The sequence below is a fragment of the Canis lupus genome, chromosome 37 (assembly GCF_003254725.2).
Source record: "Canis lupus dingo isolate Sandy chromosome 37, ASM325472v2, whole genome shotgun sequence".
NCBI classification, from domain to species: Eukaryota; Metazoa; Chordata; class Mammalia; order Carnivora; family Canidae; genus Canis; species Canis lupus.
Window position 1 is genome coordinate 9246594 of NC_064279.1, and position 22880 is coordinate 9269473.

Below are 22880 nucleotides of genomic sequence, written 5' to 3' on the forward strand. Positions count from 1 at the left end.
AAGAAGGAGAAAAGTCACTGAGGAGACAAAAGATTGGCAGTCAGCATTAGGAAAACAGAGGAAAAGAAGAACCAAGACAGTACAATGTCATGACAGCCCAGGAGGGGAGACTTTTCATAAGGAGGGGGGGCGACAACCTTGTGACTGAACTATGTAGGTCAAGAAGAAGGAAGGCTAAGATTGGTGCTTCTCAAATCGCAGCAGCAGCTCAAGGAGGTCATTGGTGATCTTCACATCATAGCTTCAGTCAAATGCTGGAAAGAAAAGCTGCTGAGATTGCCCCAGATTACTCAGCACACAGTTACCAGGCAAAGGGGCCCTACAGCTCTAGCAGGATTGCAGCAAATTCCTCGATGCAATTCAACAACCATGCATTTGGGTTATTTTTTCTTTAAGATTTATTTATTCATTTATTCATGAGAGACAGACAGAGAGAGAGAGAGAGAGAGAGAGAGAGAGAGGCACAGAGACACAGTTAAAGGGAGCCTGACATGGGACTCGATCCCCGGTCTCCAGGATCACACCCTAGGCCGAAGGCGGTGCTAAACCACTGAGCTATCCGGGCTGCCCAACAACTATGCATTTGAACATCTACTATGTTTCTAGCCACTTTTTAAAGTGACCCTACACTCCCCCCAAAGAGATTATATTCCTTAGCCCAGCATTCATTGCTTTCCAAAATCATTAAGCCTCATTTATCAACTACTATGTCCTCACACGCACACTTTATTTTGTCCTAATATGATTATGCTAAAAAAAAAAAAAATCTCATGCTTGTTTTTATTTCTCTCTTGCGGCCAGGGAAGAAGTCCAAAGAGGACAATTCAGAGATTCACCATGGTAGGAATGTGTTATAGGAAAAGAGAATGTTTAGATACAAATTTTAGGCAGAATTCAGTAAAAAATGAGTCTGGTTAAAGAACATCAGCGGAGAGGGTAGGAGCTGATTTCCCAGAAGAGCTCTTAATTGCATTAAAGTTTATCAGAAAATTGCTTAAGCATTTATCAGGAATGCTAATTTCTTTCCAGAAGAATGTTGGTTGTGAACTGTCTCACACACAAAATATTTTATCCCAGACCAAGTATGGGACAATTTTCTCTCCCACCTATTTACCCATTTCGATATGAAATGTTAATAAACATTTCATGATTTCTCAACATGAGAACATATTTTGTACCTGTATATCCAGCCCCACTTGCTAATCCCTGTCGCTTCTTGTTGCTTCTGGCCAAATCAAATGTTCTCTCCTCCTTATCGTGGGATTTTTTTCTATTCTAAACTACAATTCTTTTATTGCCATTCTTAATTTTTATTGTTGTTGGCTGTATTTATATTTATTTTAACTATAAGAAATTTCATCGGGACATCAGTGTGGCTTAATGGTTGAGCATCTGCCTTTGGCTCAGGTTGTGATCCCGGGGTCCTAGGATTGAATCCTCATATCAGGCTCACCACAGGAAGCCTGCTTTTTCTTCTGCCTATGTTTCTGCCTCTCTCTGTGTGTGTCTCTCATGAATAAATAAATAAAATCTAAAAAAAAGAAAAAGAAAAAAATTTTATCTTTTCCTCTGTACTCATTAATGTTAAATAAAGGTGGAAAAATTAAGTGTATAAACCACAGTATATAAGATGTTTTATGATGCAATCTTCAATATGTTGTACTTCATGGAAATATTTCAAAATCTAATTAATTTATCATTAGTCAGATTAGATTCAGTGGTGAATCCTCAGTACATGTCTTCTTCCTCATGGTATAAGATAGATGCTTCATCTTTAGTCATTGCCTCCTTACTCTTGCCAGCAGGAAGGGGGAAGGTGAGAATGACATGCCTCTTCTTTGTAAGGACACATTTCAGAAACTGCATGCAATATTGTCAGAATTGTCAGAATTGTTAATGCACTGAAAAGTCAAAGCACATTCAATACGGCCCATTAGTTATAACTTAGTTACATTACAGCACTAGTAGCAAGGGAAACTGAGGAATGGGCACAATTTAAAAATCATGGGTTCCAATACTTAGGAGGAAAAAAGAACAAATACTGAGGGAATGCTAAAAGTCTTTCCTTCTATAGCCGGCTAATTCTAATATTTACCAAATCTCACTGGTCAAGAAATTCTTATTTTAATTTAACTTGTTTTTCCATGCTCCAGCATATTTATTCCTCTTGGGTTCTCAGTAAATACTAACAGACTCCATTTTTTAATGTATAAAAATATCAGTTCCAAGTTCTAGAAGAATATATATAATATATACATATATAACAAAAAATATTGGGGACCACTTTTATGTGAAACATCATGGTTCCCAACTTTTTAAATCATGAACTACAATCAATAAATGTTAATCCCCACAATATATTTACATTCACCTATTAATATATTTACAAATGTACTTCTACAATATGTTATTAAACATGCACAAAAACTAAAATTGAAAAGATAAAGAATAAATACAAATAAAAGTTCTGATATTTCCTTCTCTCACACCATTAGACTTTCTGAGGCAAACATCAATCTAACAGATGTTAGATATCTTGACTTACGCTCTTCAGCTATCACACACACATCATCATTTCAATTGAGAATTCAACCAAAACCTAACAGAGAAGGCTAGGACAACATGCTAACCATATACGTTGTTATATTGTTATGTCCCACATGGAAAAGAAATAACAATTGTTGAAACTCCCACATTTTGGGTCTGACAAACAAATTAAGCGTCTCGACAAGATGTCTGCATTGAAAAACCCATTTGGGCTTTTTCACAACATAGTTGACTTTGTTAAAGAGTTCAATGTCTTCTTGTTTATGAAGTTTTAATTTTACTACTATTGAGTTACTCAGATGGAATAAACAAGGAACACTGCTGTTCTGCTCATTGTGGTCATGAATTACAGGGCCCTGGAGAAGCATGTTGAGGTACTTTGGAGTCTCGATTTCAGTGCGCTGTGTGTATACTCTGTATGCTTCTATACAACATGAACGTAGACTTTAAAGTTTTTCAAACGATACTAGTTGAATTTGCCGGACCAGTCATGTTGCATTTCCCTGAGGGTAAACCCCAAGATTGACAGCTCTCCCTTTGTGTTACAGAATAAAACTGAGCAATCAGGACCAAGCAGATCCCTGCCACATAGCTACTCACCGATATCAATTACTGAGCCTAATTATCTTGACAAAGTATACTATTCGCTTAAATCTTTCATTTTTCTGGAATCACAAAAGCAACAGAGACTGCAGGAAAAATGATCACGCCATCTTGAAACTGCTAATATCTAATATGAAGGCTTTTGATCAAAGCCAAGCATGAACCCAACGCCTCAAGAATAAAAAAAATTTAAAAAGCAATTTAGAGAAAGTTCAAACATGGCTTTATGAAGAGAGGCTTTGAAGGAGAACATGGCTTAAGAGAGGGCTCTAAAACTGAAATTCTTATACATTATAATAAATACATGTAGAAGATAAAGACAACAGTAAGACTGCTCAGAAACTCTCTGATGAGTTTAGATTTTGAAAGAATACATATAAAAATGCAAGGAAGGTCATATATCCAAGGACACAAATTGTGAAATGTATAAGAAAATTGTCAGAATCGTTAATGTGCTGATAAGGCAAAGCTTACAAAAGTGACAGAGGCAATAAAACCTATCATTTCAACTCTGTTTCGATCACAGATGTGAACAAGAAGTAAAATGTACAATGCTGGAGATGGCAGTATAATGCTGGTAGATGAGAGGAGCATTTCAATCAAGGAAAATTATCTTCAAAACTTAGGAAGTCCAACATGGGTTAAAAGGGTACACGAATTTTGAGAAAGAATGTGCTGCTTAAATGAATTCTATACTCCATCTCCAGAGGACTTGCACCCCAGGATTCTAAGGAAACTTCTAGGCATGATTGTGAGGTGACTTAGGGTAATCATTGACTCAAGGAGACCCTGAGATATGTCAGGAGACTGGAACAGAACAGACTCACTTTGGATTTTTCAGATTTTTGTGGGCAATACAGGGTTTGGGAATAGATTCTAGCAACTGTAAATAAGTAGACATGATGTTGTTCTCTTGAAAAATCCTGGAAAGGACTATTAAACAGGTGGCTGTTGACCTCACAAAACAAAATACTGATCAGTAGGATAGGATCTGATATATATTCATAATGAAAATCCACTCCAAATGGGATTCATGTCCTTATTAGTAAATAGAGTAAAGTAAATAGATGGAAAAGTAATGGACATCTACCACAAACACGACACAGAGGAACTCTTATTAGATAGTCTCTTTAAATACCAACATGAAAAGCAACCTTTAACCAATCTTTAGGCCACAAAAAACTATCTTTTTAAAATATAATTCCTTTCCTAAATATATAAGTAAAAAATTTTAAACCATATGGACACACAGTACTTTCTTCACTCCTAGATGAAATTCATTTTGAAATAATGCATCAATATAAAAACAGATTTTTGGGTTGAGAAAGGAAATATATTAAGTGTTATAATTCATCCTAATTTACGAAGCACTAAAATATGAAAAATGTACCTTAGAACTGAAGAAACCACACACACACATTTATGTATAGGATTAAAATCATACATTTTATTCACTTGGCATTTGATTGTGATCTTTGACTCCATGTCATTTAAAAGTCTATTAATATAATTTCTGGTGAAACAGTAACACATTATAATTTATTCAGTTATTAGTCTATTATTCTGAAATTTTTCTCTTTGTATATAAATAATTTTGCAATTTGTTATTCAGAAATCTTTATCTGCATTTCTGATTATTTCCTTAGGATACATTTCTAGAAGTGAAGTTAGAGTAAAAAGATGTTTTAAAGATCCTTGATACACAGTACCAAACTGATTCTCTGAAAATTTGCACCAATTTACATTATCACCAGCAGTGGTTTGAGAAAAACCTATTTTCCCATGATTCAAAATAATCTTTACTTTTCAAATTCTTTGTTGATTTGGTAGGCAAAAACATCATTTGACCAAGCAAATGATTTAATTTGGTTTGAATTTTGTTGACTAGAGAGACATGGAGTATTTTTCCGTACAGATATTATTTGTGTTTCTTCTCTAAATTGTCTGTTATTGGCTTTTACTCCCTTTTCTAATGGAAGTTTATGATTTTCCTTTTCAATTATTATGTGGTCTTTATATATCAAAGATATTAACCACTTTCTGTTCCATTTGTTATCATTTTTCATGTTTTTGTTGTAAACATTTGTGTCATTTTGTTTTAAATCTGCATGTTCTTTATTTTAAGCTCATCCTAAAGAATATATGGTCTTTCATTGGCAAGCTTACAAAACTTGCTTCAATTGTTATATCTGATATTTGACTTTACCTCTAGTATTTTGTTTATTCCTTTTGTTTCTGAGTAATGTCTTGCTGTTTATTTTGTGTGTGGCTGTGTTTTGGTTTACGATTGGTGTTTTGATTGCTTTTATCTTCCACAGTGATTTGGAACACAGACATCTTATTTTATTTTACTTGTGATTGCTAAGTTTCTCAAGGCATATGTGAACCTATACTTCACAACATATCAAATTCATGAATGAAATGAAACCTTTAATTCTCACTATGTGATATTAGGAATTTGGTATGTTTATATTCTCCCCACCCCTTACCTCCTTCACTTTCTGGCCTTTATGATATAATCTGGGATTTGGAGCTAGACTATTACTACTAAATTATTAATTTTCCATCTTATAACTTAAAATATTTTTTTTATATTTCCTCTCAAAGGAATTATTTTATTTTTGCATTCAATTTTGTACAAATGTTAATACTGATTATTTTTATTTAAATGTATGTTTATTTGGTTTCATTGCTCAGACTCAGGATCAGTCATTTTATATTAAAACTTTAATGTTCTGGGTCCTGGATATTTTATGTAATTATGAGACATTTAGATTTTGAAAGATCAGAACAATAGACTTGACCAGATAAAACTTAACAACAAATATAGAAAAGTAAGGATGGAGGGGTCCTTGGTTGGCAGTAACTGTAATGAAAAAGACCAGGAGATTTGAGTTATTATATTCTCACTATGAGCAAACCGTGTAAATGATGGTTTAAAAAGCAAATGCAAATACAATTGTCATGCTAATACACATAAGTCATAGGATAAAATGGTAGTAATTCCACTTAACTGGTTATAAGCCAGACAATCTTTGGCTGTACTCAGGTCAGTTCTGAGCCATATTAACATTTAAATCTAGCAAGCATCCAGAAGGGCGATTAAAAGAGAGAAAAGTCTGGAAATCATGTCATGTAAAGACTAATTGAGGGAACTTGGGGCTTTAAACTGGGAAAAATGAGATTTACGTAATATGTATTTATAAAGGATCATGATAGGTAACAAAGACTCATTGGTCCTGGAGGCAGATGCAGGAGCATGAGTCAAGTTTCAGAGGAGATTTTAACACAATAGGAGGAAATTTCCCAGTAGTTCGAGCTGTCCAAATTTGGCATGTGCTGCCTCAGACATGCTTCCCATCTCCTTACACAGTGGAGGGTCTCGGTTGAAGACAGCATATAACTTTTATGATATTGGCAAAGAAATGATTGATTAGAAATGTTCTTGGGACAAATCTATTATTGTGTGTGATCTCCCAGCTTTCTCTTCCCTGCTACACAACCTTCTCCCTCCTCCATTCCCAACCTTGCTTTCACCTGCTCCTTCTCTCCCCTCCTTCATCTTTAAGGAGAGTCCTGCTTTTCCAGGGTAAGCCCCTGGGTTTGTTGTATAGAGATACCAGGTCTGGAGAAAGGGAAGGAAAGTAGGAAACACTCTTGCTTGTTGGCTTGGTTTCTAGAATCACTTGGTTACTGAGAATACAGAAAACATGTGATTAATATTTTTTAAAAGGTCAGGCAGCCCGGGTGGCTCAGGGGTTTAGCACCACCTTCAGCCCAGGGCGTGATCCTGAAGACCCGGGATGGAGTCCCATGTCGGGCTCCCTGCATGGAGCCTGCTTCTCCCTCTGCCTGTGTCTCTACTCTCTCTCTCTCTCTCTCTCTCTCTCTCTCTCTCTCTGTCTCATGAATGAATAAATAAATAAAAACTTAAAAAAATATTTTTAAAAAGGTTGCTTGACACTTTAAAAAAATGTTAAGGGGATGGAATGCTGTGAGAAAAGCGAGAGAACGCTGAGTTTTCTCTTTGAATGTTTGCGGGTTTTGGAGTGTGAGAGGCTCTGAATATCTGCAAGATATTGCAGAGCAAGAGAGAAGAGGAAAGGAGTTATATCTGAACAATTTCAGAAGGCTGCCATCCTGAAATAAATGATATTCCCTCCCTGGACTGGCTGGAGATGAGAGTCTTATGGAACAAACAAAAGATAAGAATAATTTGGAAGAATTTCTGGATCCTATTTACATAGACAAGTCACAAGACTCTCAGTGAGAAGGAACAGAATTTTAAATAAGATCCCTTCTCCCACTTTAAGTATTATGCAGATGATTATATACACTGGCTAGTATTAATCATGTGATAAAAGGTGTAAGGTTGGCATTTCATAATGTGAATTCACTCATTCTCTATTAATTAATCCTTGCTTTCATAAAATCTAACTATGAACTCCTCATGAGTGTGTGTGCATGTATATGTGTGTATTACTTCCCTATCACAATCAAAATTCTGTTGCCCAAATTGGGCAAAAAGAGAAAAGCAACTTTCTTCTTCAAACTTTTTTTTTTTTTTTAATTTTTATTTATTTATGATAGTCACACAGAGATAGAGAGAGAGAGGCAGAGACATAGGCAGAGGGAGAAGCAGGCTCCATGCACCGGGAGCCTGATGTGGGATTCGATCCCGGGTCTCCAGGATCGCGCCCTGGGCCAAAGGCAGGCGCCAAACCGCTGCGCCACCCAGGGATCCCTTATTTTTAAACTTTTTTTTTTTTTTTTTAATTTTTAACTTTCTTCTTCAAATGCTGCTCCTGGCTGTCATAAAGTTTATTTAATTTTATGTGTCAACTTGGTTGAAACATGGTGCCCAGATACGTGGCCAAACATCATTCTGGGTTTTTCCTGTGAGGGCATTCTTGGATGAGATGAATATTTAAATTATAGGCTTCGAGTACAGCAGATTGCTCTCCATGATGCCGGCGGGCCTCATCTAATCAGTTGAAGTCCTGAATAGAACAATAGATGGACCTCTCCCAAGCAGGAAAGAATGCTACCAGCAGACAATCAAGTTGAACTGCAACATCAGCTCTTTCCCGGTTTCGAGGCCCCCGGCCCACCCTGCAGATTTTGGACTTGCCACCCTCCATAATTATTTGAGCCAATTCTTTAAATATTTTTCTCTACACACATACATCCTATTGGTTCTATTTCTGTGGAGAATGTTGGCTACTACGGGTATGCTGTACATTGAGGCTATAAAAAGGCACTCTGCCTTTGCAAGATCAGATTACATGAACCCACAACTCTGGTCCCACTCTGAGATTTGTCTTTCTAACAGACTCCAGATTCCATATAAAATTATACTGCCAGATACAGTGTTTGTATGGACAGGGCTATAACTCACCAACACTCTGAAAATATCTCGATCTATTTACAAATAGATTTGACAAGAATATTCAAGAAGGTATAGTTTAATTAAGTGATGATAATCAAGGCATATGTATATTGGCAAAAAATATGAGTAAATTCTTGGGTTAAAACAAAACTGATGGCAATATAATAGATTTCTCATTGTCCTGTGCAGACCTTTCATTAAGAGAACACCTACCTAAAATGGATTACTTATCATCAAATGCTGCAATAAGAATTCTTCTGTAGAAGCATTTTGTAGGTTCTTTTTGGAACATAGATAAGATAACATATCCTCCAGGAATTCACATTCGAGACAGATTATTCAATCAGTGACATTATTTGGTACCCCATCCTGCAATTGTAAGGAAGGGATACATCTTTTTGAAAGACAGAAGTCCTTTTCATCTCTCCTCCCACTATACAGCTCCATTTAGTTCTGAAGTTTTGCATCCAAAACTACATGAGCTTTTAAGACTTAGATCTGATTCATCACAATCCTTTCCAAGAAGAATTATCTTTCAGTTTCTTCCAACTTAAAACAGCAATAGAATGCCATTCCATAAAAAGCACAATGATATTATATAAATTGGGAATAACATATTAAAATAGAGTTTGTATTTGGAGGAAGTTGCTAAAATAAAGAGCAGAGAAGAACAAATGACTGTGATGAGTCATAGTGCAAATGAAAGGCCTTGGCTTACTGCTTATACAAGCCAGAAGGACAAGAAATGGTACAGTCCTTTCTTGCTACTCAAATATTCATATTTACAATTAAATTGAAGTTCAAACCCAGTGTATCACTCAGGGTTATATTAAAATTTAAATTTCCTACAGTTTTAATAGGCTTGATTTGACAATCTCATATGACAGAGACTTCCATATAAGTGGGAAGTTGGCTAAGTGGCCTGAAAGATCCAACCCGAATCTGATGCTCTTAGCTTTCTTCTGGGAGTCTGTAATCGGCTGGTGAAGGATGGAATGGCCCATTCACATTCCTGATGGTATTTTCCTTTGATCCTGAATGCATTTCTGTACTCGTAGAACCTTAGTTTAATACCTGACTGAGGCATTAGGACTTTCAATTCCCTGTGGAAATTATAGTCCTCCATCTTTTGTCTTAGAGCAGCTTGTCTACAGCAGTAGGGATACATGGCATCCAGCAAAATCATGATGTTTGAAAAGCAGGAGGATTAGGAAGTGCTCAGTTTGCACATCTGATGATCTGCTATCTGTTCTCTCTTGTAGGTACCCAGAGGGCAAGGTCCACACCCACTTTGCTAGGATAATCCATGGTATAGAGCCAGTGGCCTGTGGATGCTAAATAAATACTGTCAGATAAAGTGATGATGGGTAACTGTCGCTGATGTTGTTACCACTTGCTAAAGAATGAGACTACACTTATGCTTTCAGTAATTACCTCCTATGCCAAATCGTTCCCATATGGACCCAAACATGGCCACATTAAGCTGGATTCACATGATAGCAGTGATTACTTAATTATTCTACTGTGAGCTAAGGCCAGTTTGCAAAAGAAGCAACTTTCACAACTCATTAGACAAACCTTTGGTCGGCTGAGGGCATGACCATCACCCAGGAAGTGGAGATTGAGGTGGGAGTGGGATGCAGCAATTTTTCCTGAAGACAGATGGCGCTGTAAACTGCCCTGCTTTCCAGAGCTATGGCACCTAATGTCCCACATCTTTTCAATAAAGCAGTTCTCTCGCTAGCCACCTCCAGTATGTAACCTGAAATAAAGTATGCACAAACATGTACTAAGTCAATAGCATTTTTTACCGAATTTTGTGCAACTTCAAAGAAAGACTCTGAAGGTATGGGTGGTGATAAGGCACATACTGCCACAGCCTGGGACACGCTCAGCAGGCCACAGCCCTCCCCTCTTCTCCTCCGTGGATACTGGCAATTTCCAAATTCTCAGGATTAATGACCTACAATGTTGAATAAGAACATTTTTTACTGAGTCTCAGATTAGGTGTCAATTTAGTTGACGGGGAAAGAGGGGCTGGGAGGAGGGCAGACTTTGGAGAATATCAAAGTCACTTATAATCTTTAAGGAATATTTCACTTTTAAGCATGAGGATACATGCAATTTCTTTCTAAAAATTATTTATTTGGTAAAGAACAACTTTTGAGAAAATGTATATACTTTTTAAAAATGTGGTGTAAGACTGGTGGCATATCTAGGAGCAGATCTCAACTATAAAAGATGGTTTACTTAAGCGTCTCCACCAACAGACAATGGTTTTCTTTTTTTCCATTGAGTCTGTAATCTTTTATGAGGATCACTTCATTAAACCTTAGCACATGGTGGAGCTGATGCTTCCTCCATGTTGGTTTTTCTTCCCCTTCCTCTAGACTGATCTTGATTTGACTGAAACAATGTGTAGTCAAAATAATAACCTGAACATAGGAAACCTTGTATTCCAGAATGTGATATTATCAGCTTCAGCAATCTATAATGGAGTCACTAATACAAGGAGAAACACCCACCTGGAGGCCTATTGCCATAGGAAATACTCAGCTGACACTGATCACCATTTTTGTGCCTTTGGTGGCAGGATTTTGAAATAGAGCCTTAGAATGGATAAAAGTACCTTTCTCCAGATACTCTACTACCTCAAGAACCCCGTAAGACGCTCTCCTCCCCAGTACACGTGTACTTCAGCTTTCTACCTTTACTTTGGGCCACCTACCCATGCTACATCACATTCATGTGACTGCACGAGTTTTTCTGAGCCAAAAGTCTCCCTGAATTTACAGGTAGCTCCATTCTACTATGTGGCTGATGAGGGTTCGAGTCTTACTCATGCATGCACGTATAAGGGGGGAAAATGAAAGCAAATCTCTAAGTAATCCAGTTGAGCTGCAAACAGTTTATATAACTCAGTCAATGAGTGTTTTTAAAATACTATATTTCTAATTCAATGTTGCTGGAATACAGAACCCAGTTTCTGTGCCCAAGAGCTTTTAATATTAGCCAGATGCAAAATACAACCTCACAAATACAAAAGGGACAATACAACAACTTATATTAAAATATAGTGTGTAGAAGTTCAGAGAAAGAAGAGCTAGGACGTGAAAGATAAACCAACTGAAGCAATCAAAGGCTCTCCTTGACCTGGTGTGTTCGTGGAAAGCTCTAGGCTCCTGTTTACTTCGTATGTGAGAAAGATCTAACTGAGGTCTTAGTTTGCAGCATGAATAGTTATGAAACATAAATTCCACATTTTACTTAGTAGACCACTGGGAAAATTTCAGTGAATGACTGAAAACTAATGTGGGGCATGCCAGGATAGGTGGGGAAGTATCCCAAGCTCACTGCAAACCCCAGAAGGAAGCCAGTGGGCTATCTCCACCATTCATCATGAGTGTGAACAGAGATATGACCACGTTGGTGAAAACCAATTGGTTTTCTAAAAGGAACTCTCTGGTAGTGAAATTTATTTTTCTTTGTCATGTGCTATGAATAAAATGATACTCGTATCACTGCATGGTTCAAATTATTTCCTGGAGTGCTGTTGAGCTTGGGAACTCAGTGATCCCAATTTTAAAATAATTCTTGGGGGTGAGGGGCAAAAGAAGTTGGCACTGAACAGTGAAGCATTTCATCACCTAAGCTCCCCTACCTTCCATCCCTTAAAAGAAAGAAAAAAACCTTCTTTATATTTTAGGTACAAAAATTCTCTTACTTTAGCCTGAGATTGAGTTTCATCATTCCATAGGTTCAGTTAACACACTCCAAATGAAAGAATACAAACAGACATTTGATAAGCTATCTACCATGTATCAAGTACATGCAAGTTGATTAGAAGAATATATTCTGAAATGATTGACACTTTTTTGACAATACTAATTTATTACCTGTCAAGCTGAAGGTACGCTTTTGATATACAGAAGTGAAAAAGCATTGAAATAAAACTAAGTTAAAACAGGAGTCATGCTATTCCAAATAGATCCCAGATGACTATGAAAAACTTATTTGTCTGGAGAATGATAATTAGATAAGTAATACATGTTATTACATAGATGACAAACTTCAATGCAGTATATTATGTAAGTGCTCCTACCTTATTAAAATAAATTTGAAAAAACACCAAACCCAGTAACTCAAATGGAATACAAATTTGGAATCATAAATTTGAGGAGCAATAGATTGCAAAAGTTTGGTAAGTAGCATTAAGAATAGGACTTATTTCTTATAAGTCAGTGGGTTTACCTCTGCGTTTTGGACCCATACATTAGAAGAAATGTGTTATAATTGGTTCACTTTGGGTTAAATGACTGATATTTTTAACATATGAAACCTGTTATTTTGTAGCTGAGGTTTATCCTGCTTTCCTATAGCTTCACAAACTTTCCATTTTAAATTATAGAACTTCCATGCTAATTATAAACTTTTATCTTTAAAAGTAGTGCTGCCTTTTAATCATTTGCTGTAGTTGAACCCTATAGAAGATGGTACTGTTCTTAATTTTGGCCAAAAAAGATTGTATTCATCTAGCAGAAGCTCAAAGTCTTAATAATACTCTAGGAAGCCTTGGTCAAAGGCAGAATTTAATGCAAAGCAAAATGTTCAAACACAAGAATGTATACTTACAACATACAAATGTTTATGTTAGCAAAGGACATAACGGTTCTTATTATTTTTAACCTGTGGAATATATTGAGTGCTATTTCTCCCTTTATCAAAATTAGTCACAGCTGGGTTGGCTCAGGTAATGGATAAAGCTGTAGTCCACTCACGGTGAGCCAGTTTGCATTATTCTCTTCTCTGTCATCTCTAGCTGTGCTCTAAGCTTGAAAATCTGTGCCCCCGGAGATGAAGGGTAGAGTGGTTAAGTGCAGATCCCTCTCTAGAGGGGCCTAGACTGCTAAATATACATGGCCCAGGGATCCTTGTTCAGTAGCCTTAACCTCAAGTGATAAAGAAACACAGGAGTGGATGGGCTGTGGAAGACGACATTAACACTGGTCATTAAGTACCAACCAGTGTAAACAGCAGCAATAATAGTAACTATGACTTATTTAGTGCTGCTTAGGGCCAGGTATTGTGCCACATACTTCCTCCCTCTGTGTGATGTGCTTGGTCTACATTTGACACAGGCTCAAAGAGTCTATATAATTTATGCAGTAATAGTAATGGGCCTATGGTTTGGAGTAGGCATGTCTCATCCCAAGGCCCAGGCTTATAATCCAGAGGCTTTCAAACCTTGATCTGCAGACCAAGAAGATCAGAGTCACCTAAGAAGTTTCTTATAAGCATATTATTTGGCCACAAGAGCCCTGATTCTGTGAATTCAGGGGTAACCGGGGAGTTTGGTGAATCTTTCTTTTTCTCTACCTTTTCTCTAAGGGATCCTGACCCCGATCCAGGCTTGAAAACATTGCTCTCACCAGTGCCTCTCAACCTTATTCATATCAAATCACATTAATAATGATACTATCTCTATGGTTTATAGGGAGTAGTGGACAAAGCTGCTGTCAGACAGAAGTGATGGGTGTGGGTCTAGCCAGTGCTGATCCTACCCAGGCCTGAGGGGTCAAAATTCCAACACACAGGTAAGCCAGTCCTAGAATACTAGTGGGACTGGTGGTGCCTCAGTTAGGATTCCCTGATCTAAAACCCAAAGCCAGGCTGTGAGAGCCCTACACTGCTCAGTGGTTTAATACCATTATATAGAGAGAAACACTTGTATGAGAAACCAAAAGAACCCAACTTCTGAAATGGCTTCACAGTTTCTAAGTCTCTGACCCACCCTCCAGGAAAGGTATATTACTCATTGGTCCGTGTTTTGAGAAACGAGTTACCTTTTAGAGAAAACATAAGGAGCTCAGGCTTAGAAGTGGGACGCTAGAGAAGAGAAGGGAGAGAATTTTTCATCATTTGTTCCGTGAAGGTGACTTTTCTAATTTGATAATAAAAAGAATTAGCATAAGCTAGCAAATACTCAACAGATGGATGGGTTTCTTTAACTTCTCTCTAATGTATAGGCAGGATGGGGCAAGGGTCTACCTAAAGGCACTCTTAGGCAACTTTGCTCATAGATTTTAAATCTGGGTTTGCATTCTGAGTCTGTGACTCGCCAGCTTTATGACCTTGAGCAAAAGATGTAACCTCTCTAACCTAATCATATGCACCTCCTGTGAGGACTAAATGAGATAGTATGTTGCACAGCAAGCAGCCTTTAAATACTGGCCTCATTATCCCAATCACATTCATTGTGAATGCGTGATAGCCTGTATAGTGACACAGGCACGAAGGATCCCCCCCACCTCTCTGTATTGCTAGGATCATGCTGTGAGCAATTAGCTGTGGTTGGTTTCTTCCATTCTGAATAATGAGGTGCAAGCTATATCACCATAGCACCATTCATGAAGTGCCCAAGCTGGAAATCTTGGAGTCACCATGATTCCTCCTGCCTAGGCATGCTGGAAGTCTTCCAGTTCCACTACTGCAGCATTATGTACAATAGCTAAGCTCTGAAAACAACCTAAGTGCCCACTGATAGATGAATGGGTGGGGAAGATTATATATATATATATATATATATATATATATATATATAAAGATTTTATAAATAAAGTTTATTATTTTAAATAAAAATATAGTGTGTGTCTGTGTGTGTGTGTGTATATATATAGTGTGTGTGTGTGTATGCACAATGGATGCTGGGTGAAATAGATAAATGGGATTAACAGGTACAAACTTACAGTTAAAAGGAATAAAAAATACAGCATAGGGAATACAGTCAATAATAACATTGTATGGTGACCACACTTAGCCTGGTGAGCATTTCCCAATGCATATGATTGTGAAACCACTATGCTGTACACCTGAAACTAATATAATATTTTATGTCAACTATACTTCAATAAAAATAGATGAAAAACTACCCACTAATGTTCTTTTAGTCTAGAACACTCTATTTCCCATCTCGTTCTATTCTTTCTCCCAAAGATGCCAATTCCTTTGTAAAGACCTCCCTGATGCTAAAGTGTGGCTCCGTGGTCCTTCTGCAGCTTTCACAGCACCCTATATATCCAATTTCTTAACACCCACTGCCCTGCATCATAATTGCTTGCTTCCTGGTCTAGATGGAGCTGCTAGTATCACAAACACTATGAAGCAAGGATCTTGTTTTCCTGTTTGTTATCTCCCCAACACAGAACACAGTGGCTGCCATGTAGCAGTGACAGGCAATTATTTGTTGAATGAGAGATTTAACTATGGCATCTTTCCCTGTTTCAAATAAGAAATGTCATAAGTAATTAGAACTCTTTTCTTATTTAACCAGGACCTATGCAGTGCTCTCAAGTCAACCCTCTGTGTTCACCTTAAGAAAGAGGTGCTGCCTTTAAATTGTTGGCTCCTGGGGATGCCTGGGTGGCTGAGTGGTTGAGCGTCTGCCTTTGGCTCAGGCCGTGATCCTGGAGACCCAGCATCGAGTCCCATGTCAGGCCCCCTACAGGGAGCCTGCTTCTCCCTCTGCCTGTGTCTCTGCATCTCTCTCTCTCTCTCTCTGGGTCTCTCATAAATGAATAAATAAAATCTTTAAAATAAATAAATAAATAAATAATTGTTGGCTCCTGGGACACATGGGTGGCTCAGTGGTTGCGCATCTGCTTTTGGCTCAGCTGATTATCCCGGGGCCCTGGGATCGAGTCCCATATCGGGCTCCCTGCATGGAGCCTGCTTCTCCCTCTGCCTCTCTCTCTCTCTCATGAAAAAAATAAAATAAAATATTTAAAAAATTTGTTGGGCAGCCTGGGTGGCTCAGTGGATTAGCACCTGCCTTCGGCCCAGGGCCTGATCCTGGAGACCTGAGGTCAAGTCCCGCATCAGGCTCCCTACATGGAGCCTGCTTCTTCCTCTGCTGTGTCTCTGCCTCTCTGTCTCTCTGTTTCTCACAAATAAATAAAACCTAAAAAAAAAAAAAAAAAAAATTGTTGGCTCCCAGCTCAGGACTACACAGGAGGGAGAGGCAGCATGGTGGAAAGGAAAGGATATGAGGTGAGAACCACAAGACCTGGGTCTAGTTGCCTATAGCCTCTGAAAACATTTTAGGCATTCAAGCTCAGTTTTTCATCTATTAAAGGAGAAAGGTTAGACAAAAAGACCTTTCCTAGCTCTAAAATTCTGTATTAGAAAAAGCACATTCCAGGCTTGGAAGCAACATCAGTGCCATTCTGCCTTTGGTTGATACTGAATTCCTTTATTTAGGGCCATGAGGATAAAGTGCCCACCTCTGGCTTTTCCAAATACACGTCCTCAAGCTTTTTTGTCACCCTTTTCTCTATAAGCACCATGTAAAGAGCTTTGCATAAACTATTCAGTAAATGTTTACTTGAATAAAGTGGGGCTGTTTTACTTACCTTAATAAATAGAGAAGAAAATTTTTAGTGAAAATTTTTTCTAATGGTTTGAGGCTCAGCATTCAGATCAAAGGAAATTAAAAAGTTGGTGATATAAGGAATAATGCGTAAGCCAGAGTATTCATTCCTAAGAAAACTTAGAGTACATACTACAGGACTTTAAAGGAATGAAATTATCCTTCCTGCACAATCTTTTTCTTTTTTTTTTTAAGATTTTATTTATTTATTCATGAGAGACACAGAGAAAGAGAGGCAGAAACAGGCAGAGGGAGAAGCAGGCTCCATGCAGGGAGCCTGATGTGGGACTCGATCCTGGGTCTCCAGGATCACACCCTGGGCTGAAGACAGATGCTCAACCGCTGAGCCACCCAGGCAACCTCTGCACAATCCTTTTCATTTAAGTATATCCATGTTTCCTGCCATTCAAGATCAGAAGCTGGAGGTCATCCCAGATGTCTACCCTCTTCTTTTTTTTTTTTTTAAATCATCCATATATTAACTATGTATTTAGCACATATTTTGTGCCAGATAGTATGTTTGGACTACAGGAAAAAAAGAACAAAGACATAGCTATGATTTCAAGGTTGTCTCAGTCAGTTTGGGTTGACAGAAAAGTCAAGGTACTTACAAGATCTTCTGCAGATGCCTTCATTTTTTGGTCTATCACACTCAATAAGTCACTGATCATTCTCACTTGATCAACAGAAAGAGTCTCCTAATATGCCCCTTGGCTTATAACCCCATCCCTCCCTAGGATAATTTTTTTTGAAGATTTGTCTATTTATGAGAGAGATAGAGAGAGAAAGCATGAGCTGGAGGGACAGAAGGAGAGGGACAAAGAATCTCAAGCAGACTCCACACTGACTGTGGATCCAGATGTTGGGGCTCGATCTCATGACCATGAGATTACCACCCAATCTGAAACCAAAGTCAGACACTTAACTGACTGCCACCCAGGAACCCCACCTCCAGGACAATTTTCATGTTTTCTGGAAGGCAATCTGGCAATATGTATCAAAGTCATTGTAATAATTCCCAATCCTTCAACCAGCAATTAAACTTTTAGGAATGTATCTTAAGAACTTAATCAGATGTGGGCACAAAGATATAGATACACAATGATGTTTCATGGCTATTGTTCATGATAGCAAAACGCATGGAAATAATATATATATATATATATCCAATAGTTGTTTCTCAGTTGGAATACTTCTACATGATGGAATGCTATGCACTTGTTAAAAATCATTTTGTAGAAGAAAACTCATTGTTCAGCAAAAAAACAGGTGATTAAACAGCAAGTATAGTAAGCCATTTAAAGTATATATGTGTATATATACCATATGTATATAAACATATACCCATACAGATAGATGCATCCTATGTTATACACATATGTAGAAGAGTGATCAGAAAAATCTATACAAAAATGTTAACAACAGTTATCTCTGAGTTGTGGGAGTATTCATATTTTGGGATTTCCATTATATGCATTTAATGTTTTATTTTATAACAGAAAAAATATTAAAATGCAACCACACAAATCTAATTATGTCAATGCTTCAAGTGACCCATCAGCTCAAAAGGCAAAGTCCTGACATGGCAGCCCAGAGCCTCCCATCCTAACTCCTGTCTCACCTCTGCCTCCTTAGGTTCTCAGGCTCCCTTCCATTCACCTCGCTCTTCAGTGCTACCAGACAGTTTCCTCTCTCATCTACTGTGGCTGCACACACTGGACCCTCTCCCCAGAATGTCCTCCAACTGACCGTGCAGAGACCCCCTCAGAGAGCCTGCCTGCAGAGAGGCTTCCTCCTTTGGGCTACCTCCAGGGACCTCCATGGTTGCAGGCACCCCTTCCACTAGTTAGGCATTAGCTTGTCTGTTTTCCCCATGACACTGGGAGCTCCACGAAAGTAGGGAGCAAGTCTTGGTCTCATCAGAATCAAGCACTGAGGTGGGAACATTACAGAGATTCAAAAAAATACATGTTAGATTGAAACAAGTGATAGAGCTGAAGGAGGAATTTCTGCTTCCTAGGCATTTCTGGAAGTCAGGCTTCAAGTTCACAGCCGGCTTCCTCTATGTTAATTTACTCTGGGTTCTGAACTTTTGTACCCGGCGAAATTTGCATGCCCGAAACTACACAAGCTGAAGCATCTTTCCAAATACCTCATTTCCATCAGATAAGCTCATTAAAATAGCAAAATGACCCACATATACAAATACAGCTCTAAAGTCAATAAATTAAAAAATGAAGAACAGTTTCATTGCTATGAGTAAAATGGTTTTGAGGTCTAAGTAAAAGAAGGAAAGCGTGGTATTTGTTATGGTGCATTGGTTTTGGTTAGATGTTTCAGTGAGAATAAATATGGCCAATTTTTATCAACACTAAATAATTACAGTTGACATAATAGCCACACAAAAATTAGGATTATATTTTTCTACGTAAATATTTTCCTCTAAAAAAAAAAACCCCAAATTACTTTAGTTGTGCCAATGTTACAAATGGTAAAGTGTAAGTTCAAGAATACCATAAAACTGGAAATAAAAAATTATTTTTAGTTTGGTCCCTTTACCAGAATTTCTCAACTTTGGGAGTAAAATATCATTAGCATTTAAAAACTGTTTTATCTTGTTCTTTTATCACAGCATCATAATATGGATGATTCTGCCTTGAATGCAAATCATATCAAAAGTCACTCGTTCTTCATTATAGCAAGTATTGCAGCTTTGTGTGTTCTCAGGTCTCTCTTCCTCTACACCATGCATGTACATAACTTTATAAACGTGGTATTTAATGTGCAATTGCCCTCTAACTTTAAAAGAACAAATTATTAACCAATAACAGCAGAAAATGAGGCAGAAAAGCTTTTACTAATTGGATTCACAGGAATGACCCGGGCTGACTCCCAAAAACTTTTCATGCATCTGTATTCTTGAAATAGCTTCTGTTAAAATATAATAACCCTCATAAGGTACACTCTATGTATTAACACAAAATTTAGAGCAAACTAGGGAAGGCAGCAGAAGAAAATGTGTAAGACCAAGAATGGCAAAAAATGACACTATCCAGAAAATTTTTTTTTTTTTTTTTGGTGTAACATAGATCAGACTAGCTTCATTCTTCTAAGGCCTCAATAATACTCTCCCAGGCATTAATTTTAAAGCCTCAAGCCACCTTGAGTCATTCAATAGAAACAAAAATCTAAGCAGGGGGCAGAGAAGACTAGTAATTTTTTTTTTTTTAAAGAAATGCAACTAGAGAAAATAAGATGTGTTTTGTTCCACTAGAAATATGACTCTTCACTTTCCCAATCTAACCAGGGCTTATTCTTGTAATATGAATAATATAGCTGTAACTCATCAGAATTGTCTACAGTCTAATTTGAAAAATAGTTCCTATGTTAATCTTTAATAGCCTGTCTTCTGGACCAACAGAAAGAGTTACAAAAGAAGTCATTTACAGTGGCTTAATTAAGGCCTATGAGAAGCATATTTAGTAATGTGGTGCTGTTCTCCTTTTCATCCAATGGCCTCGCTGGTATATAGATCCACCATTTGATCAGTGCATCTGGCCCCAGGGGCTTCATGGTCTGCAAGCCACAACCTACTAATAAGCACCCTCCAGCTTGTTTGCTAAACAGATCAGTCCTGGCAGGCACCCAAAAACTCCAGTCCTTGAAACTTGGAGCTCTTTAACTTGCAGGGCCTATTGTGTGGCAAGCAAGAGAATAAACTATGTACCTCATAAATGCAGAGCAATTATGGATCAGTTAGTAATACAGCTGTGGCTCAAAAGATTGCTTACCTAAACCAAATCGAGGCCTAATTTATTTTTGTATTGTCTTTGTTAAAAACCAAACAAACAGCTCTACAGAGCTTATATATACAGTAAAGAAAATGGCTGCATTTTCCTTATAAACAAGATGGCAACTATTGGCTAAAAGAAATCATACACACTAGCTGAAGGTCTTCACTATGAACTGAGCCATTGCTTGTTCTAGATTTATTAAGTTGGTTAAGGAGACAGGACAAATGTTTTATTTGACAGAAGTTCAATGTGTTGGAGGGTGAGGGACAATATGGTGCTATTTCTAGTTATAGATACCAGGAAAGGTATCATCAACTTCAATCACAAAGATATAGAAACAAAGGAACCTTCATTTACAAAGAAATGTAATGGAAATCCTCAGCATACCCAGTAAATATTTCCCAAATGTTTATCTCAATTTTTGGTAAATAAATATCAGCAAATCACCCCCAACGTGGATTCTGAAATGTTCCCAAATCGGTCTGTATTTCATACAACTCTTTTTCTAATGGCCCCTCAGAGGTCAACTGAATCATGCCTCTAGCCGAATACGGCTCTGACTGCAAAGAACCTCTTATATACAGTGCTACCCAAAAGCTAAAACGTGAGGAACTAAGGAATTCTATAACCAAGGTAAGAGTTGCTACCTCAATTCATATCTTTCAACACATGCCTCAAAAAAGAAAGAAAAAGTAGTAACAAAGAAAACAACGTATAAATATGCTCTCAATGTGAATAAAACCAAGAATATCCAAACCTCAAATTACTGCAGGTAAAAAGTATACATCATATCCTAGCACACTATCTTCATGATCCTTTCACACCAGCCCTCCAAGGAGAAGAGGGCAAAGACCATAGACTGATCCAAAATCACAGGAAGAGAAAGTTCATCTTACATGTGAAAATGCTGGGAAGGAGTCCTGGTCAACCAGAGCAGAACCAGGGAAGAGATTTAGTGTGTGCGGGACTAGAGATGGCATCTTGGAAAAGCAACTTTTCCAGGAAAGGGGAAAGGGAGAGCAGTAAGTGGGAAAGAAGAGGTAATTGCCTTACAGAACTGCACAGTGATGGGGGGAGGGAGGGAAGCGAGATGGTTAAGTTGGGATCTAAAACATTAAAGAATGTACAACTCTTTTTCCCATCACTGCCCTCAACACACAACACACACACACACACACACACACACACACACACACACACATTCACAGAGGCAACCCGTAAAAAACCAACCAATCAACCCACAAACAACCAAAAAAACTACATCCATACTTTGCTACACTGACAGCAGAGGGAACTCTTAAACTAGGAAATCTGCAAACCATCTCAAATCACTACCACATCTACAGAAATGTAGAGATGTAAGAAATCTTTATTTGAGAAAAAATACCATAAAATGAAGAGCATAACAGTTCTGATGAAAATTACTGCCTTCCCTCTACAAACACACATAACACCTCACCCCTCAGCAAGTCAGAAAACAGGTTCTCTTGGAAGCCTCCACTCAGGAGTAATGACTATTCTGCTAGGATACTTGTTCAGATAAATGTTTGCCTATGAGGTCATGGCCACTGAAACAGTAAATGAAAGCACAGAGGCCAGTTAGGGGATTGTGAAAGGGAGACAATGTTGGAATGCTTCTGAAAGGTGGTGAAAGTAGTAGGACTCAAGATGTATTTTAAAAGTAACACTACAATTATTGATGGACTGGATAGGATATGTAAAGGGGAAAAGTAAAGAATATATCCTAGGGCTTTTGTCTGGACAGCTGACAGAATGTAGGTACTATGGGCTGAGATAGTACTGGGGGAAGTGAGTGAGAATCAAGAATTGAGGCATGAGGTAGGGGGCCTGTATAGACCATTGAGGGTATAGGGGCCACCTTCTCCCCCTGTTCTATTGGGGAGGAGGTAGTCATTATTTGTCCCAGCCTGGGCCACCCACCCCCCCAATCTGGTTTCCTATTTGCAGTTACTTGAATAAAAAAAATATCCTTTTCTGGGAAAAAAAAAAAAAAAAAGAATTGGGGTATGTTAAGTTTCAAGTGACTTCTGATACATTTAGGAATTTCATGGTTTCTAATACTATTATAAATTCTATTATTCTATTTAATTTCAATTTCTAA

At 37.8% G+C, this 22880-nt stretch overlaps 1 protein-coding gene across 1 annotated transcript in view; it reads right to left on the reverse strand.

Moving 5' to 3' along the window:
- The window catches only part of FTCDNL1 (formiminotransferase cyclodeaminase N-terminal like), a 161259-nt gene that overhangs the window by 21923 nt on the left and 116456 nt on the right, over positions 1–22880 (reverse strand). The window contains 1 exon segment of the mRNA XM_049106780.1: positions 10118–10301. The gene's annotated coding sequence lies outside the window, so the exon portion shown is untranslated.